At 46.4% G+C, this 26,210-nt stretch overlaps 1 long non-coding RNA gene across 1 annotated transcript; it reads left to right on the plus strand.

The window, feature by feature from the left end:
• Nucleotides 1–962: 962 nt before the first annotated feature.
• Nucleotides 963–26,210, plus strand: LOC128829883 (uncharacterized). The gene is made up of 3 exons (XR_008443507.1): nucleotides 963–1,041; nucleotides 23,047–23,186; nucleotides 25,950–26,210. It is a non-coding gene; the product is annotated as an uncharacterized LOC128829883 (long non-coding RNA).

Below are 26,210 nucleotides of genomic sequence, written 5' to 3' on the forward strand. Positions count from 1 at the left end.
ACTCTGCCTCCTTAAAGAGGGTCTTATTCCTCACCAGAATCAGTACAGTGTCATGCCATGTCCTTCTGAAGGAGGTGTTTCTTGTCCATGCCACAGTGTCCACCAGAGGTGAATATTTCTGACCTAGAATTTGCGGGCTGAGCCTCAGCGTTCAATTGTTTTGGTTTAGCTCCTTCATCAGACCTCCCACATTTACAAACAAGCTCCTTGAGAGAGTTCCCTGGGCTGCCTGCTTCTGGCTGGTCTGGAAGTATCATGAGAACAAATGTTGGATGGCATATCAGCACTTCTGCCTCAGCTCAGGCCAGAACCCGGAAATGCAGAGGTTCATGACAGTGAATGTGTGATCTTGAACAAATAACTTACTCGCACTCTGCCTCAGTTTCCCTGTCTGTAAAACCCTAATACTTATTTACCTCGCAGTGGGGTTGTGAGGCTTAATTCGTTAACATTTGTCAAGTGCTCTGAGAACCTCAGATGGAAGGTGCTGTAGGAGGGCAATGGATCTTTAATTTCAGATATCTAGCAAATCTGCCTTTTCAGTAAAAGTAGTACAAAGGAAATGCTATTACTCCTTGCAGAAACAGGTTGTAATTTGCATGATGTTTTTCATTCTGTATCAGCTTCAGCAAGTCCCAGAGAGAGATGTTCTCATCTGTCCATAACAATGCAGCAGCCTCCAAGGGCTCCTATCAGATTTGTGCAAGGGTTCCTATTTCTGACTTAAGTGGCCTGTTCCTGTCGGGGATTGTCTGTCACTGGAACACAGCGACAGACTGACACGTGTTTGTGTCTTTGCTTGTGAATGGAGCCCTGTGCCTCTCGCAGCTACAGCAGCAGATATGTGAGATCAGTTCTATTCTGGTGATATCGGGCTGTTTCCCTGGCCCCGCCATCCCCTGCGTGTGTAGTTATCTGTAGGCTTCCTCTGACTCGCAGTGGAAAACCAGCGCACACCTATGTGTCCCATGACAGACACACCCGCTCTATCACAAATATTGAGTGACTCCCTGAGCAGTAGCAATAAAGGATTCCCCAAAGGTAAGATTCATGGCTGAGGTGGTGGTGTATGCAAGGAAAGGGACTAACTATCTTTATCTGAAGGAATATATATATATTATATATATATTGTGCTGCTGTTGCCCTCCGTGAGAGCTGTATTTATTTGATGGACTTTTTCCCTAGTTCAACCCCTCTCCTTCCCCCACTCCCTCCCATCTTATTTGGGGGAGGCTCTGGATCGTCCTCTCCCCCTGACTTTGGAAAGCAGCCTTTGAAAAGCCATGTGGACTCAGGTGGACGCTCTTGGTATGGCAGTGGGGAGGCCCAGGGTTCTCTTTCCTTCCTCACTCTTCCTGCCCCCAAGGTTTGTTTTTTAGGGGGCATGGTAGCTAGCTCCACTTCCTGCTGGAGACTGGCAGGCTCTGTTCCCCACCAAAATGCCTGACATTTTATTGGACTCCAATGATGATGTCCAGCGTGGCGGCATGCTGCCCCTCCTTCTGTTTACTATTGATTATGTACTTAGCCTGCAGGCTGCCACGCCTCGGAGAGAGGCGAGTGAGTGAGCATGAGGGAAAAGCTTGCTTGCTTTCACACAGAAGTTTTCTGGAGCCTCCTTTTTCTCCAGTTCACTATTCCTGATGTCAGCAAGTTGCGGTTAATAAATATGGGCTGAGATAAGAGCACATCCTGGAGGGCCAGAGACAAACCTGGTTGAAAACAAGGTGGTGCTCATCCTTACTTGAGTTGGGCAAATAGAACAAAGTAGTCATGAGTGTTCTTGTGACTAATGCCTGCCAATGGACTTCACTGGTGATTGGGATCTGTCTTGTTCACACACATGCAGGTGAACTGGCTTTGACTCTCCAAGCTGCTCACAGAACACAAGCTGTCATGCATACCACCATGAATAAATAGGCATGCGAGTATTCACACTGGCAGTGCTTTCATGGCCATTTTGAGGAGCTCTTTTTACTAGCTGCACAGTACACTCATCACAGTTACGTATGTTCACAGATAATTGGCGACCAGAAAAGGAGATTCCTTCAGTTTATAAAACATAAGGCATCCAATCAGGGAACAGATATTCTACCATGTGACTTAAATGAGCCATCGCTTGGTGTGAACATTGACTAAGGAATAAAATAATCTCAGCAAGCAGTTCACGAATAATCCATATGCTAAAATTTGTCCACACAAACTATTTGTCAACCCATTGTGAATAGCAATCACATTTGTAAACCTACAACCTGCTCAGGGATAATCCAGGAACAGAAAAAGAGACTGTCAGATAACCTATCTGCAGTGAATGATTTAACCAGCTTTAAGCATATGTGACAGTGACTTGGAGTGTGCTGTTTTGGTCAATACATTTGAATTAGTCTCTTCTGCTAGGGGGTGGGTCTGTCACGTCACTATGCCAAAGTTCAGGGATGGTCTGTGTTATTTCTTCGCTCATCCTGTGACCAGCAGGAACATCCTCTCCCCTCACCCCCATCCACAGACATGCCCATCGCTCCCTAGAATAGTCAGCATTTTTCTTTATATGAGCATGTATCGTGCAGAATCATAAAAAGTAGAGATAGAAAAGAGCTGTTAGGTGATGTCTACTACATCTACCTCTGGTCATTTGCACTGTTATCCCTAGTGAATATTTTCTAGTGTTTTATCTGATCAAATTCTGTATGCCTGGAGTGCTGGGGTGTCCCTTCTTACACAGTGCAATAGAATTGCATTGTCAGCAAGTTTTCCTTTCAGCTATTCAGCCAAAATGTTTCATTTTTAACCAGATCTACAAAGGTTACAATAGGGGCAGGGAATAACCTAAACAAATGCAAGCTATTCAATCGGGGGTAGGAGGGAAGTAATCTGAAACAGATCTTCAATGGGAGGGCGATAGCTGGAAAGCAGTAATGCTGAATGAGAGTTGTGTGGAGTGGACAGCAAACCTGCAATCTGATATACGGGCAACCCCACCCCCCTCCTCCCAACAGATTAAGAGCTATGGATCAGTATGTAGAGGATTGCATTACCGGGGGCAAGATGAGTCTGTTTCTGAGATGACACAGCACCTCACAAACTGGCTTCAGCGGTGGGTACCCCAGTGCCAAATAGCCATTCATAAAGTGAGAGGAACTGAGCGAAGAACAACAAAAATGACTAATGGGTCTGGCATGATTTTCTCTCTCTCTTGCTGCAGGTTAAATAACTGAAGGCTGTGCATAGTGTTTAGGCCCTCCCTTTAAGAAACCATTTTTTCCTAGCAGTCAAGTACATGCTTAAAGGCTTTCCTGATCTGGCGCTACAGCTTGGCCAAGTGATGACAAAGTGGGTGGCATGTTAATTACAGTCTCTGAAGAGCGTAAACACTGATGTAATGCAAAGCCTGTGGATGGGTGGGTTGTCAACAGCAGGATCTAACCAGTGACCCCTGAATATATTAAAATCATGAGCTTCGACTTCCAGAACTGAAAGACCCAGCAGACTCATAAATGCCTGCCAGTGCCAGCCACCCTCTAGAGGGGAAAGAGAGCCATGCTACATAAGTATGGGTGACACCAAGAAGGGATAGGGGTGAGGAATGCAGTAGAACTTGAAGAAATATGATGAAAGTGAGTGAATGTTGGTGAGAATATTGGGAGGAAAACACCCCTACTGGTGAGGACTTTAAGAGCCTTTCCAGTGAAATAGTGGATACTCCATTACTAAAGTCATTTAAAACTGGATTGGACATAGCAAGAAGACCAACAAGATAATGAAACTAGGTGTGTTTTTATGTATTCTACTGGGAGCAGCAATGACTGCTGTAATGTTAAGGTTGTGTAGTAGTTTTCATTCTAGGTCCACTTCTCTCTCTCCTCCCCCTCTGTCCCCACCCTGTTTTCAGTTCTCAGAAACTTCAATTTTTCAGGCTGTAATTTCCCAGGGTTGGTCTCTGTTGAAATGTGAATTTTTCTGGAAAGTTTGAGGAAATGTGGTTCAGCCACTCTTCAGAATGAGGAGAGTGGTATAAATACTTTCTCCTTCATCAACAAAATTCTTGCAACTCTTTTAACAGCCTTGCAGCCCAAAAGCAGCTGAGAACAGAAAGTTGAAACTTGGCAGGGAAATAGTGCTCACCAAGGAGAAGTGTCTTGGCTTGTCCCAGGAAAGTTGGTTTTGGTTTGACCACATTTTGGTCTCTCGAAAGTCATACTGAGAATGCACAGTATTTTTTCCTAAGCTCAAAGCGCAAAGCTGAAGAAGGCTTTGCTGTGTTAGTCATTGGTATCACCGCATAATTACAAGTCTAGATAAGTATACTGTGGTCTTTGCAAGACACAAAGTGGAGCCCTGGCCTTATTCCTGCAGCCCTTGTAAGGAGCAAAGAGATAGAGACTGTACTTTGCAAGGTGGACAGGAGAGAACACTGCTCTGATACATTTAAAGAGCTGCAGCTGTTAATGCTCACAGGAGGGGCACTCTGTGCTCAGGTGTTCACAGGACGGAGCCCTTCTCCTGGTCTTATAAGAGGCAAGGCATTAGGAGCATGGGGCAGAACTCTGGAATCTAGCCAGATAGGCCCAGATCCTCAAAGTAGTTAGGCAGCTAACTCCCAGAGAATTGGTGCCTAAATACCTTTGAGGCTCTGGGTCATAGTTCCCAAGTCTGACATTTATATGCATTATGGCAAACTTTGTGTAGGAGCATTAAAGTCCTGGAGAATGACATGAGAGGTTACTAGCCTTACAGTAGATGGTCTTGAAGTTTTGTACACATGGATCCCACTGTAGGTGAAGGGCTAGCAGGTGGGCAATAGGAGGCCTATGTAAATAACAACTGTAGGACAGCCCTCCCAAACTGAGCATCTGCTCTAGAAGCTGACATCATAGAACAGCGATTGGTAAACGTATGAACCAAACTACAAGTAGCTGCCCTACAGATCTCAGAAACAAGCTAGCAGAAAGTCTCTAGCCTGAGAGGGAAGAGGTAGTTTATTTAATGCAGTCTGTAATCCTTTTTGAGAGTCTTTGAGGGGAAATAGCCTCTCCCGTAGACTTATCACCAAAAGGTGCAGTCTGGCTGATTTACGATATGGCTTTGTTCTGGAAAGATAGCCATGGATAGCCCTGAGAACGTTTAGTGTGTGGAGATTAGTCTCTGCAGCAGAGTCATGAGCTTTAGGAAAAAATGACTGGTAAATGACAGATTGATCTATAGAAAAATCTCAGACCACTTCTGGTTTAATAACAACAGCTTTGGATGTGGCCTGACAGTAACCCCGTCCTTACGAAAAATGGTATCCAGAGCACTTGGCATCAAAGCCTGCATTTCACTTACCCTGTAAGCTGAGGAGATGGCTACCAAAAAAAGCAATTTTCACAGAGGGGTGATATAGTGAACATGATGTAAAGGGTTAAAAAGGAACTGTCCATTAAAGGTAGGAGTACTTTAGTCAAGTCCCAAGTAGGGAATGGCTCTTTAACTGGTAGAATGCATGAAGTGGGCCCTCTAAAAACTTAGACAGTTAAGTTGGGGGAAATTGTATGACCTACAACAGGTGGTGGATATGCAGACACAGTGGCGAGATTAACTCCAACATGGTTAATGAAGAGTCCTGAGTTTCAAAGACAATAAATAATCCAAAATAGAAGGACTAGAAGAGTGGATCACCGTGAAAATCATTTCCACTCGTTGTGGTATGTCTTTCTAGTAGACGCTTTTCTGCTCTGGGATGAAATTTCCTGTACAGCCATTCTATCCACAGAACTCAGCAGCTGGCTGAGCCAAGAAGGATTGACGAGAAGGCTCTGAGTGTTTGAGGGAAACATGAGGTCTCTTTGAGCCAGAAGACCCCTTAGCCCCAAAAGGTGTGTCTCTTGTAGCCAGAGTGTTTATTGAAACCGGTTTTGAAGTAGGAGCAGACTGCTTCTGAGGAGTAATGCCGGCATCAGAGATACTGTGCATTGTCTTCTCCATCAGAAATAACTGTAACTGGGCCTCACAAGCCCTCTGTGGGCACTTGGAACATAAAAACGGCCATACTGACTCAGACCAAAGGTTGATCTAGCCCAGTATCCTGTCTTCCGACAGTGGCCTATGTCAGGTGCTTCAGAGGGAATGAACAGAACAGGAAATCATCAAGTGATCCATCCCCTGTCACCCATTCCCAGCTTCTGGCAAAGAGAAGCTAGGGACACCATTCCTGCCAATTCTGGTTAATAGCCATTGATGGACCCATCCTCCATGAATTTATCTAGTATTTTTTTTAACCCTGTTATAATCTTGGCCTTCACAACATCCTCTGGCAAAGAGTCCGACAGAAGAATTACAAATAGGATGCTTGTCTGGGATATGAGACTTTCTGCCAAACAAAACCTTTTTCCTATGTGTATTGTTGGCAGGCATAGCAGCCGGACAGGCAGGGCAGATTTTAAAGCCAGGAGACCTGTTCTCAGCCATCAGACCCTACTTCTCAGTACTGAGGTGAGATTCAGAAGAAAACAATGCTTTTTGGTTTTTATTTTAAATAAACAGGTTTCAATAAAATGTCTTACGTTCCCACCAAGACTAATGATACACTCTGAACCTATCATGGGGCTATGGGAAAGCAGGAGGACACTGTAGGCACTAACTAGCTCCCATGTGCGGTAAGAACGAACTGAATGACATCTGGGGCTGCCCTGTCCTTTATGCCTTCACTGAAAGGAGTGCAAGTGTGCGCAGGGTGCATACACAGCCCTAATAATCACTGATGGCTAAAAGATTCCAGGCTTGCATGCATACCTACAGTTGATCAGTGTCAGCTGGTTCCTAAAGAACTCCTCCTCCTTTTTTCTATCCCATGCCTAGGGAGTTTTTGTTTTTTCACTTTTCAATAAGCACCATAGAAAACTACCCTAAGACAACATTACTGAGCACCTTTCTAATAGGATACAGCTGGATTTCTAGCTCTGATGGGTAGTGAGATGGTGATGTTGAGCATAGATGGGTTGTGAGATGCTGGACCTAGTCATTGCATATTGTGCCTCAGACCAATGTAAAGTTATGGGATAAATACCCCATTATTTCTTTTCTTATTGATATATTCTCCTGCCGTCACTCATTGGGCCACCGAGTGATGTGCCACTGGCTTTTACGCTGCGAAAGGAGGTTTCTCTTTACAAAAGCCCTCATGCATCAACATCGGTCACACTCTTCATTAAACAAACCAGCCTAGATAAATCCCACAGGCTGATAGGCAGCTTCTCTTTGACAGCAGCTAGAGCCAGGGGTGCTAACGAGAGCCATCACCGTATGGACAACAGTGTTGAGAGTTCAAATCCGAGGGCTTGGGTTTCCAGAATGCAGTGAATTATCATGTGCGTAAATCAGAAGAAGGCAGTCTTGCATGGAATGGCTTTCGGGGAGTAATGGTGAGAAGAGAGGTGCGCGTGGATCTGCTCTAAGATCCCAGAGAAAGTTGACTCTCCAGTTATTTATGCAGAAAGTGTGATAAGTCTTCCTCAATGCATCTGCCTAGTTCAGTCTGCCCTGTGCTTCCCTCACTTCATTACAGGCACAGCACTCCCTACAAGATGCTTTTCTTGTGGGTATTCTGTGAACAATTTAGTTTCCAGCTCCCCCCATGCCCTCCCACCACCTCCTCCTTGTGCATGTCCTCTTCTCATGCAAACGGACCAATTTTTCTCCTGGGCTGAGCAGTAACTTGATCCCTGTGGTAATTCAGTCAAGGGGCTTCTGTCTCTCATACAGCCAGCTGGGCCCAATTATGGGATGGTTTGAATAATGTGAGTGGGCCGGGGATGGCTGTGCTGTAGGGGATGGAGCTCTTCCAGGCTTCATTTTTTCCTATAGGTTGGGAAGCTCAGTTTGCACTGAAAGGTCCATTTAATGTTCTGAATTACTGAGTGGCTTGTTGATGTGAGAGAGTCAAGCACAATCTGCCATCCAAGATTGGGCAACCAGTATTCACCCTTAAAACACACACACTGGCTGTGCCTAGATTGAGACCGCAGCAGTGCTGAGTGCTCAGGGATTCAAGCAAAAATGAGGCTTGAAGCTAATGTCAGGGTGTGGCCGGTGGGCAATGAAATTGAGATGAAGTTCCTTCCTCCTCCAGTGGAGAATCACCTCACCCTGTGGGCTGGGTGTTAAATAGTAGTAATACAAATATTGATGAGCTAGCCATGGGTTTCTCATGAGGGAGACTTGCCTCATCTAGAAAGTCCACCTCCAGTCCATTGAACTGCGAATAGGTACCTGATACATGCGGTTAGGGGAGTTGGACATGATGCTAGCCACTAGAGTGACCGGATCACCCAAGTCAAATATCGGGATGGGGGGGGGAGGCGTGGCGGGAGGGGGCAGGGCAAAAAAAAAAACCACCCTTCCTCCACAAGCGCTGGAGGTAGGCCTGGGAGACGCAGGGGAAGCGTGGGGCCAGGGTGAGTGAGAGTCCGGCCTGGCCCCGAGCAGGCAGGACTCAGTTGGGCGGTAGGGAGCGGCGGCTGTTCTCCCCCACTGGGCAGCGGGACTAGGGAGCAGCCGCTGCTGCAGCTCCCACTGCCGCGGGGGGAGGAAGCGGCTGATGGCCAAGCTCGGCGGCTGCGGCTGTGGCTCTGGCGCCCGGGCCCGAACCCTCTGAGCCTGGGCCTGCTGCGGGGACCTAGCAGCGCGCACATTGCGCCCAGCCCCTGGCCAGTCGCATCTGGGCTGCTGCCCAGCTGGTGCTATCCCACGGCAGCCCCGCAGTGGGGGCAGCAGGCCCCAGCCCCCCGTCCCGCTCGGGTCCGTCTGGTCACCTTACTAGTCACATCACTTCTTCATGTAGCATTGGCTATGGAAACTGATGTGTCTTAACCACATCCACCCAATGAGCCAAATGTGGCTTGAGGTGGACTTTGACTTTGAGGCATAGGTTTGCTGTTCCTCTGGTACTGCTGCTGGCATGTGAGCTGTGAGCCTGCTGGTGGTGGTTAAATATTTATTAATGACTTGGAAACGAGGGGGAGCAGTGAAGTGACAACATTTGCAGATGGGGCAACATTTTAGGTTTGAGAGGACTGTGAGGACTCTCAGAGGGGCCAATCCAAGCTAGGTGATCCAAGGCAGATGAAATCCATTGTTGACAATGCAGGGTTATGATTGTTTGAGCTACTCTTACGTTGCTGGGTTCTAAATTGACTGTAACCACTTGGGAAAGAGAGCTGGGTGTCATTGTGGGTAGTTCATTGAAAACATCTGCTCACGCTGCAGCAGTGATCTAAAAAAAGAGAACAAAATAGCTGGATGTATAAGGAATGGGATAGAAAATAAGTGAAAACCTAGGATTGCTCATATAAATCAATGCAGCATGCCCACCTAGAGGGCTGTGGGCAGCACTGATCTCCCTACCTCAGGCAGTAGCAACAAAGAACGTGGCCCCCTCCAAACATACGTCCGGGCGGGGCCCCTTACAATGCAGAAAATGGAATGCAGTATTTATTTTATACAATATACAGGGTTCATATTATGTATACATAGGCCTACAGGGTACATGTATTCCGTATTTACGCAAAGCGCTTCTTTCGAGCCTTGTTCTCTGCAAATTGGTTAATCAATGCGTCATAGTCCAGAGATCTGGCAATCTTGTTTTTGATTGAGATAACTGCAAGCGCAGAAAGCTTGTCATCTTTCATGGTTGAGCGCAGGATATTCTTGATCAGTTTCATTCTGCTGAAGCTCCTTTCAGCACCAGCGACAGTAACTGGTGTGGTCATCAATTGTTTGCCGTGACAAGTCCTCTCTCTTTCTCGATGACATAAATAAAACGATTCAATTCCATTATGAGTTCGTTGGCATCAATGTCTCCCATTTTTCTTTCAAAATTTTTGCTGTGATTCTCCAGTTCATTTTCTCTGTGACACTGCTTCACGCTGTTAGCGTTGTACAGAAATCCAGACAACTTATACCACTCCACGAGTTGGTCAAATCGCGACGAAACAGAAGATATGGCCTGATCAGTGAGAACAAGAAAGAACTGCGATTTGAATTTTTCTTTGGTAGAAAGACGACTCGAATCATCAGCACATTCGTAATCAAACATTCTCTTCTTACGTCGCACCCTGGTTTCTGGAAACACCTGCTCAATACCCATATGCTCTGCTATTTCACGTGCATTTGTGACCACAGAGATATATCCTGTATTTCGATAGTCTTCCAAAAACTTCTTTGTAGCACCGACTTCTGCCTGCAGTATGTCAATTGACACATCTGGTGACTGAATTAATTTGCTGATTTTATTGACGTGAAATAGTATATCGTACCACGTGTACACAGTCAGAACAAAAGGCCACGTAGTAACATGGTCTAAAAGCGCACCAGCTTCTGTTGCTGTATTGCCACCTTTCTTTTTGAGCGCATATTCTCGCAAAGATGACAAAGCATTGCACAATTCTTCAAGGTGATAACGCAATGGCTTCACAGCATCAATTCTTGACTCCCAACGAGTGTCCGATAACCCTTTAACAGATATTGGCATATGTTCTTGAAGTATATCCCAACGTGAAGGTGAAGAAGAAAAGATAACGTATATTCTGTTAATCAGACCGAAAAAGTCAACGGCATATTTCGATGACTTTGCCGCGTCTGAGATCACAAGATTCCAAGTGTGAGCTCCACATGGTACATACAAGGCACGGTCATTTATTTCTAGCATGTGGGCTTGAACTCCTTTATTCTTTCCTCTCATATTTGCGCCGTTATCATAAGCTTGGCCTCTCATGTCAGCAATGTCTATTCCTAAGTCGTTTGCCTTTTCAAGAAATGCTTCCAATAAGCCCTTCCCAGTTGTATCATGAACATTAAGAAAACCAACAAATGCTTCACGAATATTGACACCATCTTCACCGTTGCATTCAACAAAGCGTAAGACCACAGACATCTGTTCTTCATGTGACACATCGGAAATATAGTCCAAAATAACTGAATAATATTTTGCTTTTTTAAGCTGCGCTATGTTGGCCTCTTGAATGTTACTGGCAACAAGTTGAATCAGCTCGTTTTGGATCTGTGGACTGAGGTACTGAACATGTGTCTCTGCCTTCTTAATCCTCTGTAAAAGTTCGCTGAGGATAGTATCATACTTTGCAAGCAATTCAAACAGTCCCAAAAAGTTGCCATTCGAAGGATCGCCGAGCTTTTCATTACTTCCTCGAAATGCCAAGTTTCTTTTGGACAAGAAAATAATGACATCAACCATGTGTTTGACAACATTTCTCCAGAAATCTCTTTCTTTCAGAAAAGCCTGCAATTCGAGTTGGTCAGTAGATGTACGATTTACTATGCCTGACCGAAGGTCAAACCATTTCACCATACAGTCTTGATGACCTTTGCCTGTTTCATGCAGCTGAAGTCTTTTTGACAGTGCTTTCCAAGCAGATGTTCCACGACGTAGCGGTATGTCGCCAGTGCCAAATAATTTACAACAAAAACAAAAAATGGCATCTTTCTGAACTGAGTACATTAACCATGAACGTATTATTTTCTCGCCATTTGCCATGGTTTGAGAGAAATGAGTACTTGGTGAACCTCCGTCTTTCCTCGTTTAAATGGAAATTCGTAACTTTCATTCTGCTGCGGTGGGCCACGTGCAACAATGTCACACACTTGCCTGTCCGATATTATAGACGGCCAATCTCCTGGATCATCAGTCAGTGGTTCAGATTCAGATACTTCTTTCCCAGCAGCAGCTGGAATATCTGTCACAGTTTGTTTGGTAGAACAACTGGCTTCACCTTTGACCTCACTTGAAGCACTTCTGGATACTTCTGGATACGATTCGTCGCTGCTAGCGCTGTCCGTTTCATGTGCCTGTACCTGTACGTTGGATTGCAGCGCAAAATACGTTGACAACCTTGGAATTTTCTCAAGTTCCTTCTTGCGGGGCCTCCTCCGGTCGGAGGGTACGGAGGGCGCTCGCTACGCCTCTGCCCTACCTCCAAAAAAGAGAGAGCAGAAATACAAGGGGTCCGGAGACAAGCCATGAAAATGATCACAGACATCGACTTCAAAATGAGGAAAGACTGAAAAGATTTGGTTTGTTTCATTTACAGATTAATAAGAACGGACATGACAGAAGTATTCAAAATAATGACTGAAGGTAAAACCTATTTACCCCCTAATAATACAAGAGTTAGGAGACATTCAGGGCAAGTCTACACTACAAAATTATGTTGACTTAAGTTACATCGGCATACAGCCACCACAGTAATTAAATCACTTTTGCGTGTCCAACTATACTCCTTGTGTTGGTGGTGCACATCCTCACCAGAAGTGCTTGTACTGATTGTACAGTTAGTGTGGGGCATTGTGGGATGGCTCCTGAAACCCAGTAACAATCTATGTAAGTGACACAGTGTCTATACTGACACTGTGTCAACCCAACTACATCGACATTGACTCTACGCGTCTCGTGAAGTAGAAGTTAAGTCCGTTTAGCCAGACAGTTACATTGGTGGGAGCGAAATTGTGTTGACCTAACTGTGTAGTGTAGACCAGGCTTCAATTTCATTGAATGGCAACACATTTAACGCTAATAAAAGGAAAACTCTCTTATACAATGCATAAGCCACCTATGGAACTTACTGCCACAAAATATTGCTACCAAGAATTTAGCAGGATTCAATAAAGAGTTGAATATTTACGTGAATGATGGGAACATCTATCATTAATTAGATACAATAAGGGTTATATATTGCCATGTTTTAGGACCTAAGTCAACCTCTAATTGACAGGTGAGAGCAGGTTATTCCATAATTGTCCACTTTGGGGTTTAGTTCACCTGCCTCTGAAGCAGCTGTTGCTGGCCACTGTCAGAGACAGGATACTGGACAACTGGTCTGATCTGGTATGGCAATTCCCGTAAGTGCACGCAACAGTGGGGCTTTCAAACAAGTGAGGCCTTGAGTAATCACTTGCTTTGCTTGCAAGGCCAGACTTCTGGGTTCTGGCTTCTTGTTCTCTTCAAAGAATAACTCAGGCATAAGGTGGTGTGTGATGTGTGTCTTTGGTTTTTTTTTTTTTTCCTCCAAAAATAATTAAAAGCAAATTAGATTTGAAATAAAAATATTTTCACATTTTTATTTACCTGTAAGGAACTGAGCTCAGGGCTTTGTGTTTCTTGGCAACCAGTTGATAACTTTCAATTGCAAAGAATTTTCCTGGGCTGCTATAAATGGTTGTAGGGTAAATGGGCTCTGGCGTATGCAGGTTAGTGTAGGAGGAAGTGTTTCCAAATATTTTGTTCTGTTACATTGACCTCTGCACTGACAGGGAATCTGTCACTGTTCTAAGATCTTAAATAGTTTTGATTTAGCTGTGAAACAGCTTTGGAGTACTTTCCCTGGTCGTCTTCACTCTGCCAGAGCAGGGGGAAAGGAATTCATTGTTAACACTGGTGTATATGGCATTGCTTAGTGAAATTCTTCTAGGGTGGTTAAGCCACTCAAGCAAGACAAGTCTTAGCCTCCGATACGGTTAGAAAATGTGACCTAGTTAAACCCAGCAGTTTGTGTGTGATGAAATGAAAGTGACTTGTGTTTGCTGAAATTTGATACCAAAAATAGGGCACTAGATTCTTTCCTTGCTAGAAAAGATGCATTACAGAGCATGTATGTGTGTGTGAATACATTACCATAGCAACCACTGTCCCACCCCTCCCTGATCAAGAGCATTACAGCATTCTGCTGAAGGATGTCTGATACCCCCATATCCCATCCCCCAGCCTCTTCTACTTCCCACCTCCCTCCTCATAGCGCTCCATGAAATCAAATTAAAGGGTGAAATGAATTTTGGAGCTGCTGCTAGGGGCCAGGAAATGTCTATGCATAGAAAAAGGGGCCTGTCTGTCCATGCCAGAGCAGCAGGGCACTAACTTGGGCCTTGTTTTAAAAACAGCCCTAGGTGGAAAAGCTGTTACTACTGCAAGAGAGCTATAAACCCACGATGCAACGATGTCATTGCTTTGATGGATAAGGGGAGGGGTGGACACTTTATTTCCAGTACAGCTTTGTACTCTGCAGTCTCTCTCACGGTAGCAATGAAACCAGCAATGCTAGGGTTACCATACGGCCGGTTTTTCCCGGACATGTCCGGCTTTTCGGCACTCAAACCCCCGTCCGGGGGAATTGCCAAAAAGCCGAACATGTCCGGGAAAATGCCGGCCGGGCACTTCCCCTCCCACGGCTGCTCTGCTCCTCCCCTGACGCTTCGGCTCTGTTTAAGAGCTGAGCTGCCCGAGCGCTATGGGCTTTGGGCAGCCCCCATGCCTCCGGACCCTGCGCCCTCGGCCGGGCACTTCCCCTCCCGGGCTCCGGCGGCGCAGGGTCCGGAGGCATGGGGGCTGCCCGAAGCCAGTAGCGTTGGGGCAGCTCGGCTCTTAAACAGAGCCGAAGAGTCAGGGGAGGAGCAGAGCCTCCGGCCGCGGCGGCTCTGCTCCTCCCCTGACTCTTCGGCTCTGTTTAAGAGCCGAGCGCTACTGGCTTTGGGCAGCCCCCATGCCTCCGGGACCCTGCGCCGCCGGAGCCCGGGAGGGGAAGTGCCCGGCCGAGGGCGCAGGGTCCGGAGGCATGGGGGCTGCCCGAAGCCCCAGCGCTACCGGCTTCACGGTTTGCTGGGCACCCTCCAGACCCTGCGCCCCCGGCTGGGTGCTTCCCCTCCCGGGCTCCAGCTGCACTGGGGAAGCGCCGGCCGGGGGCGCAGGGTCTGGGGGCTGCCAGGCAAACCGTGAAGCCGGTAGCGCTCGGGCAGCCCTTTTCGCGTGGCTGGGAGTGGGAGGGAGGAGGGGGCGGGGTTGGGGCGGGGAAGGGGTGGAGTTGGGGCGGGGCTGGGGGTGGGGAAATGGGCGGGGCCAGGGCCCCATGGAGGGTCCTCTTTTTTTTATTTGTTAAATATGGTAACCCTAAGCAATGCTAATGAGACCGTTCTTCCCTCCCCTCGCTCTCTTCTCATGGCCACAGTGCCCTAATTGGCTGCTCAGTTCTTGTAGGGAAAAGGAATTCTATACCACTTGAAAAATAAAGTCCTTCCTAAGGAGCCTGTCTCCTCCTCTCATGGCATTGGTGAGGAGGGGGCAAGGGAGATTTATGCCAGCCTTTCCCATTATGATTAGCACAAAGGTGGACAAAGTGCAGGTCATGTGCTAAATACAATCGGTTCAGAGTTCTACAAGGTGGCTGAGGTGCGGCCAAAAGAGACTACTGGGCCCAGCATGCAAAGCAGCCTGGCAGCTCTAATGGAGATGGAGAACTGCATGCTGGGGCCTGTAGTCTCTGCACCACAGATCATTATTAAGGCTGAGGAGAACTCCAATTGGTTCCACGGGTTTAGTGAGGTACACTCACACTCTATGCAGTCCTTTGCAAAGTTTGGGCATCTGTGCCATAGTGCTGGGGGATACTGACATGTTGGTATCTGTCCCATGTGGTTAGGGTTACCATATTTCAGCAAGCAAAAAAGAGGACGGGAGGAGCCCCGCCCTAGCCCCTCCCACTTCCCGCCCCCCCAGAACCCCCAACCCTCCCCCCGTTCCTTGTCCCCTGACTGCCCCCTCCTGGGACCCCTGCCCCTAACTGCCCCCCAGGACTCCACTCCCTATCTAAGCCTCCCTGCCTCTTGTCCCCTGACTGCCCCAACCCTTATCCACACCCCCACCCCCAGACAGACCCCTGGGACTCCCACGCCCCATCCAACCACTCCCCACCCCCTGACAGCCCCCCCCCGAACTCCCAACCCATCTAAACCCCTCTGCTCCCTGTCCCCTGACTGCTCCGATCCCTCTCCCCACTCCTGCCCCCTGACAGCCCCCCCCAGAACTCCCAGCTCCCCACCCCCCCGCTCCTTGTCCCCTGACTGCCCCTTCCTGGGACCCCTGCTCCTAACTGCCCTCCAGAACCCCACCCCTAAGCCTCCCTGTTCCTTGTCCCCTAACTGCCCCCTCCTAAGACCCTCCCCCCAACTGCCCCCCAGGACCCTACCCCCTACCTGTACCCTGACTGCCCAAAACTTTCTCCACCCCCTCCCAAAAGCCCCCCCCCCGTTTCTTGACTGCCCCCTCCAGAACCTTCCTGCCCCCGGTCCCCCTTACCCTGCTGCTCAGAACAGGGTGTTGGGCTCTGTGCGAGCCGAGCCGGACACGTGGCTGCGCTTCCCAGCACAACAAAACCCGGTCCCTGGCCCTGCACAACAAAACCCGGTCCCTGGCCCTGCACAGTGCTGCCGGACCGGGTTGCAGGAGAGGCCAACTCAGAATGCAGGGCGGCTCCGGCTCCTCTACAGCTGCTCAGAAGTCCAGCCCGGGATTTTTCTGCAGCCCTCCCAGCCGCTCGCTCTGCCGGGGGAGGGGGAAATCCCGGACATTGTGAGTGCTTTACAAATTCCCCCCGGACGCTATTTTTAGCGCGAAAAGGAGGACATGTCCGGGTAAATCCGGACGAATGGTAACCCTACACGTGGTAGAGGAGATACAAGACTTCACTGTACTGAATACAAAGGTGATGCTCCATGGAGGCTGGTAGAGCCAGACAGCCCTGTAGCTCTTCCTAGATCCCAGACTAACAGTCTGTGCTGCCTAGCGTCAGCACACAGCATCTTCCTAAATCCTGGGCTGAACTCTGCAGTCATGGAATGGGCATCGGACTACCCTGGAATTTGTTCAGTGGCAGGCTTGAACATGTCTCACCACTCTATGTGAAAGGCCGCTCTATGTGATATAATTCTTCTGTATGGCCAAGGAAAAACTAAAATGGGCATGGCAGTGTCCTTGTATCTGGTAGAACTCTGCTGCTGCGCTTGTATATCCTGAGATCTGTTCTCCATCAGTGCCTGAAAGACTTATGTATGCTAATGGGCATTGCCTATGTAAATCCCCTGGGCACTGATTTGTCTTTAGTGAGGTTTTCGATACAGTCCGGTGTGGAAAAACTAAATAGAGAGATTAAGACCCCATGTCTGGTTAAGAATACTGTACCATGGAGACAAAATGTGTCAGCTGGCTGTAAACAAAGAAAAATCATAAATGCTACAAACACTGCTTTGGGGGAGGTAAAAAGTAGGGATATTAAGGGGCAGTTTGGGAACTGAGACTATAACAACTTCATCAACCATCTGGAAGATAAGTGGAACATTGATCATATTTGCTGGTCATATCAAGCTAGGATTTATCTCAGACTCAATGGAGGGAGAGTTAATTTACAGAATTATCTGGAGTTTGCCATTTGAGAGATGGGATTTAATTTACATACAGGTACAATAAAACACTTGAAGTAAATTTCCAGCACAAACACGAATGGGGAGAATGGAGATTAGAGAGGAGAGAGGCAGTAAAGGATTTGGGGTGACGGTGGATTACAAACCAATCATGAACTGTCAATGCAATGTGATGCAGCAGTTTGAATGGCTATTGCTATTCTGGGCTCTGTCAGGGGGGTATCCTTTGGAGGAGATAGGGGGTAATAATGCTTCTTAGTGGTTCAAGTGGCCAGTTCTGTCGCTGCCCCATGATGGAATAGCTTTACTCTAACAATGTTATGGTTGGGGCAGCTTGTTCAAATAGACTTCTAATAATCTTGGTTCCTCTGAAAGGCATGGGGGCAAGTTTGCAAGAACTGACCCAGAGTGGATACCACCATGAAATTATCTGGAGTGGTGACACAAGTCTGATATTGCACTGATACTCCTAGGAGCTCACCCTTCTTAACCTCTTGGTTGCTCTTCATGCTCTTCATCATACTTCCCTTCTCAGTATCTTGTCCTCTGTTGGCTTTTGTGATTCCATCCACCCTTGAATCTCCTCCTATCTCTCTGCTTGTTCTTTCAGTATCTCTGTTGGTGAGACATCTTGCTTCCTTCCCCCACTGGCCAGTGGGATCCTGCCAAGGCTCTGCTCTGGGCCTACTCTCTCTTTACACTCTGCCGCTGGGTGCTCAACCCTGACTTGGTCTCAGCTCCCGTCCATACATGGGTGACTCACAATTCCCCTTCTCCATTGCTGACCGCAGTCTCACCTCTCTGCATTTCTCTTTGACAGCTGCTCCTTAAACTTAAATTTAGCATGACCAAAAATGAACTCCGGCTCTTTCCTCCAGTATGGCCCCTCTGTGCTACTCCAGCAGCACAAATGAGCTGTAAAGCTGTGAGGAGTCCTGTGGCATGGAGGAACCTCCAGGTGGCAAAGTCATCATAGCTAGCTCTACACCAGTCCCTCCTGTCTGCTTCCTCCTTCTCCCATGCCCCAAGGCTGCTATAACTTACATTGGTGGCTAATGGCCTCCAAAGGTCAGCTACACTAGCAAAGAATCACTGGAGTGATACATGCCCCCAGCACAGACTGGTTCACGGGAGGGGCTGGTGTAGAACCAGCTGTCTCTACTCTACCTGGGGAATCCTCATCGGCTCACTCAGGGCAGCTTTACAGCCCCCTTGTGCTACTGGAGTGGCACTATAGGACTGTACAGGGGGCAATGATCTGGCCTTTTAGCTTTTGTATTTCTGAGTTTTGCATACATAAGTCCCCTATCCTGCAATAGCCACCACATGAACACACCCCAGTGCCCAGGCAGAACCCCACTGACTATAATTGGGCTCTGTGCAGGGGCTCTGCATGGAGCTCGCTGCAGGATCAGGGCCAATGTTTGAACAGTGTTGTAATGTAGTTATTTGTGTTTAGTATTTCCATATTTGCTTTTATAAATATAACGTATCCATGCTTTAAGATTTAGGATGTCAACCAGCATAGGAACGTTTAACAAAACTGGAAGGTAGAATTTCAAGCCAGTACCATTTAACAAGACAAAATTGATGCATGTGTTTTTCTTCCCTAGTTAAATGTATCCAGACTAGGCCAATGTTTCCTTCTTGGTCAGGGAACCTCGGAGGTTATGACTGCATGGAAAGTCTGACTGGCCTGAGTGTACAGCCAATTTTTAAAGGCAGCATTTGTTGAGAGCTGAGTGATTAGAATATAAATCTGAAATATATACGCTTAGCTGCTTTGATGGGCAGTAACAAAGCTGTGTGTGTGTGTGTGTGTGCTGAAGTATGCAAGGATTATACCCTTGTTAACCAAAACAAACAGACTTAATGCAAAGTGCTGTATTTTTAAACATCATGTACTTAAGGTCATGTCACAAGTGACAAAAGCCAGGTGAGATTCTGAGAGAAGATTCCCTGTGCTTCCTAAACTCTATAATAATAAACCCTTTTATAGGTGCTTTTTATCCTGAAGAATCTTGAAGTGCTTTATAGATGAGGATGGTCTGCCCAGCAGTGAAACGCTGGTTCCTCTGGGGTGGAATGAGCTAGCTACACTACACTACAGGACAGTTTTTTAAAGAAGCGAAAATAATGCCCTTTATTCTCTGTTCCCTTTGCACAAATTGGTGGGAGTGGGGGAGGCTACAGGTGGGTGGGAGTGGGGAACCGATTGTGTCTCCCTAATTCAGAGCTGTATGGCCCTGTTGCAAGTTAAGACAGGGGCAGCTCTAATTTTACACCAGGAGAGGATTGGGTGTGGCAGAGTTCTGCCCTGTCATGCTCCCTCCAGTCCCCTGGAATGCCCCTAACATGCCCTCTTCAACATCTTAGCTGTGGGTAAGGAGAGGTACCTGGTGTAGGGGGCAGGAGAGCCACTTCCAGCACCAGTTCTGCTACACAGGGGGAATTTTTCTCCTGCTAGCTCTGCCTAGTTTAAGGCCACTTTCTTCTGCAGATTGAGAATCTAAGTCTCCAATGAAACTGTGTGGGGAATTTTTGGAGGCAGATTCTAATTACCTCATTTTGGAGGTTAGCCAGAAGACCAGAGCTAACGCCCCAGTGCTTGTAGTTACTAAAGAGTCTCTGGCACTTTCCACAAGTGGCCAGAAGTTTGGGTGTAGGTTTCCGCTAAAAGAAAAGAACTGCAGCTTTATCTGAATACTGCAGTCGCTCATCTGCTGCATGATATCATGTGTTACACAGAATGAAGGGCGTTAAAGGGGGAGTAAGAGGCTTAGCTCCGCAGTACTCCTCTGTAGGATAGAGCTCACTTGGTGATCTTGAGTAACCTTACACTGCCAGGTGAAACAAGGGAGAGACATAGACATGCTTCAAATCCTGTATACTCCTGGATTAGATCTGGGACCAGTGAGGAAATAGCTTCAATGATAGGCCTATGTTGGGAGAGATCCTTTGATGTATGTTCCCCTCCCCTTCCCCACCAATCTCAGTTTCCCAGTTCAGTCACTTTATTCTCTCTAGTATCTTAAAAATCCATTCTCTCTTCTCATGGTCCTTGTATAATTGCTGAAATTCCTTTAATCCCCCTGGCCTTCTCTCACTTGATTACTTTAGCCATCCCCTGCCTGGAGTCTCTCACATCTCCCCACTCAAGTCTGTCCAAAGTCCTGCTGCTGACATTTTCTCCCCCTTGCTCCGACCATGTTCTCACCCTCTTTAAATCCCTCCACGACCTTCCTGATTCTTACTGCACTGGATTCAAGTTCCTCCTCATTTCATAGTCCTACATAATCAGGCCTGTCATCTCTGTTCTCAATTCCTCTTCCTGTTATAGCTCTCCCCTGAATACTCCCGCCTTATTCCTCCCACTCTTGCCTGGTTGCCTTCTGTTACCTGTGCCTGAAACATTCTCCCTGCCCTCATCCACTAAGTGCCCTCTTTCTCTTCCTTCAATGTTCGCCTCAGAACTCACCTCTTCAAGCAATCCCTCCTCTCTTTTTCTCATCAATAATCCCCCCGCACTTCCTTCCTCTTGAGTTCTTACCTTATTCATAGATTGTCAGTCTTTTGGGGCAGGGAATGTGGCTTATTGGTGACTGCACATTTCTGTGTACATTTATAGTCCTAAATAAATATTTTATAACCATAACTCAACTTTGCCATTTAACGGCAATGATGGGAGCTCTGCTCAGTACTCCTCCATGGGAGAAAGGAGGTTCAGGGGAAGGAAAGGTGGTAGTGTGGTAGTTGGAACTGCAGCTAATGAAAAATAACTCTGAGTTTCCCTGTTGCACCCTTTGTTTCTAGACACCTTTTTTGAAACTTTGTGTTTCCACAGAACATAATCTTTAAGGGCATGGGAAGTACAACCTGCCCTGCATAAACCCATCAATTACATGAATCCTATTATTTGTTTCCCCTTCTCCCCCAATCTGGCCCACTCGGTAAATCTCACCTTTTAGACTGTAAGCTCTCTGAGGCAGGGGTTGTCATTTATTGTGTGTTGATACAGAGCCTGACACAACATGGCTCAGACTTTGAGGTGCTACCAACAATATACATGTTAGATGATGATGATAATGTACCACAACCCTGACCCAGGCATGGCTACACTTGCACATGTACAGCGCTGTGAGTTAAAACCGCCTTTGGAGAGTGCAGTAGGGAAAGCGCTGCAGTCTGTCCACACTGACAGCTTCAAGCGCACTGGTGTGGCCACATTTGCGGCACTGGCAGTGGCATTGGGAGCGGTGCATTATGGGCAGCTATCCCAACATGCAAGTGACTGCACGTGCTTTTCAAATGGGGGGTGGGTGGGGTGGAGTGTGACAGGGTGTGTGTGTGTATGTGGGGGGAGAGACAGTGGGGTTTTGGGGTGCTGAGAGTGTGTCAGCATGCTGTCTTGTAAGTTCAGACTCCCCTCTCCCTCCCCTGCCTCTCTCTCACTCACTCAAAGCAAACAGTAAATGTTTGCTTTTTCCTTGGAGCTGATAAGCAGCCAGCTTCTCCGAAACGGAGCGTTGAAAGGGCATTTCCGCATTCCTGCAGCCGATTTCACAATGACAAGAGGTGGCCACTTGACTTAAGGGGATTATGGGACGTTTCTGGAGGCCGATCAGAGCGCAGTAATGCAACACCTCGTTCACACTGGCACCACCGCTCCAGCGGGGGCGCAGCAAACGTTCTTCCACTCGCCGAGGTGGAGTACCAGCAGTGCTGTAGCTGCGGAATCAGAGCGCTCTACGTGCCTTGACAGTGTGGACAGGGAGTGAGCTCGGGCGCCCAGGGCTGCTTTATTGAGCTATAACTCGCAAGCGTAGCCAAGGCCCCAGAGGGAGTACTTACAGTGGAAGGAGAAACTGTGGTCTCCACGACCCATTCAGTCTTTGGCGTCTGGGCTGTGACCACCCAGAAGGGGTCAGCTTTGATGGCTGGTTCTGTGTTGTGAATCGTGTCCACTAGGAATGAGATTGAGACCATCCGTCCTCCTCCCCACCAATTCATGTCACTCAATGACCCACGAAACAGCCAGAAGATGGTAACCGTTCTGAGAGAGCTTATGTTTAAAAAGACAAGCAAAACCCAATCTCTTTTACAACTAACAGCTAATTGATGCAGCCCTGGTGTATGGGTGAATCCTTAGATTGCTCTGTGTGATACTCACAACACTTTCTTCATGGGAAAACTGCAATGATTATTCATTAGAGACCCAAAAACATTCACTATGGTCTGATTTTTAGAAACCTTTTGCTATTTCATTGTCTCTAGTCAGTGAATGCTGCTGGTCCTCTCTGAAACTTTCTAACAGGAGCTCTAGTCTGATGTAGAGCAGGACATGGGAAAACCAGCTCCTATGTAAATGCACAGCAGAAACAGGAGACGTTCCAAGCTGTTGGAAAGGAAGGTTTTCTACATTATTTTTAATTGCTCTGTTTAATTTACTACTCTTAAAATGACCAAACACACTGTTAAATTAACCTAAATAGGAACAAAATGCGGACGTTAAAAATAATCTATTTTACCAAACAGTTTCTGTGAGAATCTCCTGCCTCTTTCATGCCCGTATCTTGCTGGGCCTCCTACATGGAGTGTAACTCTATATCATCAGACTGCCAGATGGTGGCTTCCAATGTGACTGTTAATGGGGGGTTGGGATTTTTTTAATGACATGTCAGATACTTTGAAAACCATTGAGATTTATTGGAATGCTCCTATGTTATGGCATTGGTGACTTGTCAAGGTGGGTGGTGGTGGTGATGACACTTATTCTAACCACTACTTCCCATTACAAATATCTCTTCTGTTTTACAGGGGGAATACCTGAGCAGGCCAAACCCAGGACAATAACCTTATAACAGAAAGTGCTACGGATGTTTTAGTGACCACAGATAGTAAGGACTTCAGTTTTAACCAGATGGTAGTAAGAAGGCACCTCCCAGCACCATACCAAGGTATGAGTCCTATTAAAATATTCTTTGCCATTATATAAGAATATCTTATAGCAAGGAACAGTTGGCAGGGACAACCTAACAGATCTTTACCATCTTTAAATTCTCTGATTTTTAAGAGAGTATGTTTTGAATGTAGCGTTAGATCGCAAGCTCTTTGGCGCAGGGATCACATCTGACATGTTTGTGCAGCACCTAGCGCAACAGTGCCCCTGTGCTGGTTGGGGCTCTGAGCACGATCTCCATACAAAAGAATAATGACAATATCTTGGCTGCTTGCAAATTGAAAAGGGAGAGATGGCATGCTGAGACCTGTAGTCTCTATCAGCCACACATTGTATTCAAATTAATGGTGGCTGCAATTTGTTCCAATGTATGTAAATTAGCTGCATCTCACAGGCTCTTGGGAAGCTGCCAAGGTATCGTAGGTTTTGTTATTGTGTTGGGGAGTTTGGTTTTTTTTTGGCTGGACAAAGTTTGGGCATCATTAAAATGGCATTGCCTTTCCCCAGTGCTACAGCGAGGGGAGTTTAAGGCTGGCTTCCTCGCAGTATTATTGTACAGGATGCTTACAGTGTGATGTGATGTGCACTTTGCAGGCAGTTCAGCAGTTCGCTCCCTCACTCAGAGAGACAGTGGGGAAGGATCTCAGTTCTGTGTCATGTTTCTTGCCGACAGAGACTGTATTTCTTAACCTGTCCAGACATGCTAAGGAGGAATTTGTGTGATCTGACAAGCCCATCCCACAGGAACGTAAGAAAAGAGCAAAAGAGGCAGATGGAAGACAAAACATCCTTTTAGAAAGATCAGAACTTCTAAAAAATTAATCTAGAGAATGTCTCCCTGCCAACGGGATTTCACTAAACCATTGATCTGAATCATGCCGCAGATGGTAATGTCTTTCAAAGTGTTAGGAAAACACAGGCTTCAACCCCTGATCCAGAAACACAATGAGCCCCAAAAGTAAGAGTATGTAAAAGCTGGCGTTCAGCAGCATTGCTATTAGAGAGCTGAATAGCTGCCTCGTGGACGGGAAAATTGCCCCCATTTTGTTCAGCACAGCAGTTTGAACAGATTCGCTGAGTAAAATGCACGAGGCACTGACAACATACTGTGAAATCTATAATACTGCTTTTAAGTTTAAAATTCCAATTGGCATGTCTCCGCGTAGGGCTAGGATGACCAACTTGATAGAAGGCGATCCCAGTTATGACGTCGGCAGCAACGGAGCTCCAACTGTACATCAGTCTGCAACCTGTTTTAGGCTAAGTTAAATGTTTGCAGGAAGAATTAGAAGTTTTAAAATTGATTTTTAAATATTAAATTAAGTGCTTTACAATGCTGTTTATTGGATACATAACCAAGCTATCTATCATCCATCTGTGATCTCTGAGCACAATATCTGAGCACCTCTCAATGTATTTATCCTCCCCAGTCCCAGGGCCAGAGTGAGATAGGGAAGTGCTATTATCCCCATTTGACAGTTGGGGAACTAAGGCACAGAGAGATTCGGTGATTTTCTCAAGGTCACACAGGAAGTCTGTGGCAGAGGAGGGACTTGAACCCAGGTTTCCCAACGCCAATGTTAATCTGTAACCATTGGACCATCCTTCCTCTTTAAAGCACCCATTTGGAATTCCTTAACGAAGATACTCAACTTAGTAAAAATGTTATACACAGAACTACATTAAAAGGACATTGTTAGGGTTGCAAAGTCAAGCACTCCGAAGTTAGGAAAATGCCAGAATTGAAAAGAAAAGAAACAGATTTGAGTAGAAAAGAAACAGTCTGACAACAGACCGAGGGGTTGAGAGACTGCTTTTAGGAGAGCAGACACCAGAGAAGAGATTACAAATATCCTTTCACTTGGAATTTTCATAAAAGTGGACTGAAGAAAATGCACTTTTCTTCAAATCACGTAATACCTGGCAGACTCACAGCATAGACAAAGTGGATGTTTCTGTTACTGATATCATCCTTGGTCTTACTAAGCTACCAATGATAGAAAAATGCATTATCTGAGGAAGTGTCCACTTCCATCTACACACAATATGGCCCTAATTACATTCAAAAAGATCTGATGACAAGTTAGGGCTTTAGCCAACAGCTAATGCCCTTTCAAATCCATGAAAAGACTCCTGTTGACTTTAGTGGGCATTGGCTCAGGTGCCATAACCTTCAAAAAAGTATGAATCACTGGATTCCCCTTTGGAGTTGCATAAAAGGTCAGATACTGCTCCCTGATAAGTATTGGGAGGTTTGGCCCCAGTGTCAGTGGGAGCAGAATCAAGCCCCAAATGCAGTGAGTAGCAGGAAATAGCTCTGTCAAAATAGCACTCTGAAGTTCTTGGTTTACATTGTCGTACTTATTTGCAGATCAAATGTGTGGTATACATATAGCTATATGACTTACCTACTTACTGCACCTTCATGTTTCTAAGGCATCTGCCTGCCTGAAAGGGCAGCTGCCAGTTGTGTTCAGTTCAGAAGATACAGAATTGTTAATCACTTACTTTCTTGTTTGGAGACTTCATATTTGTTCTTTGTTTGTTTGCTTGTTGTTTCCTTCACCTGAAAATATGGGCCAGATTGTCAATCAGTATTAATTTGCATAGTTCCCTGGAAGCCAGGGATTGAAACTAGCTAAGGAGCTGGCCCGTTGTCTTTTGCTCTTTGTGTCCAGGAAAAAACAACAATCCAAGCTAATATTTGTAACTGGCAACGCTGAAGATTTTAATCTAGCTGTGCTCTTTCTCTCTCTTACAGACTGAATGAAATAGAAATTCTGCTCTTGGAATTGAGCTGACAATATTGTTGCACAAGACTGAAGAGAGAGTGTGTGTGTGTGTATACGTACTGTGCTGGCTGTGTGGAGCCACAAGGAATTTAAAACATATTGAATCATTATGAAACTCATCTTATGTTACTGAGCAGTTGTGATTCCAAGACACACAATGAACAGAAATGCCAAATAAGGAAGGGCCATTATTTTGCAAAGTCATTTTGCTGGCTGTAACCACATTTGAA

Source organism: Malaclemys terrapin, chromosome 1, assembly GCF_027887155.1.
Source record: "Malaclemys terrapin pileata isolate rMalTer1 chromosome 1, rMalTer1.hap1, whole genome shotgun sequence".
NCBI lineage: Eukaryota > Metazoa > Chordata > Testudines > Emydidae > Malaclemys > Malaclemys terrapin.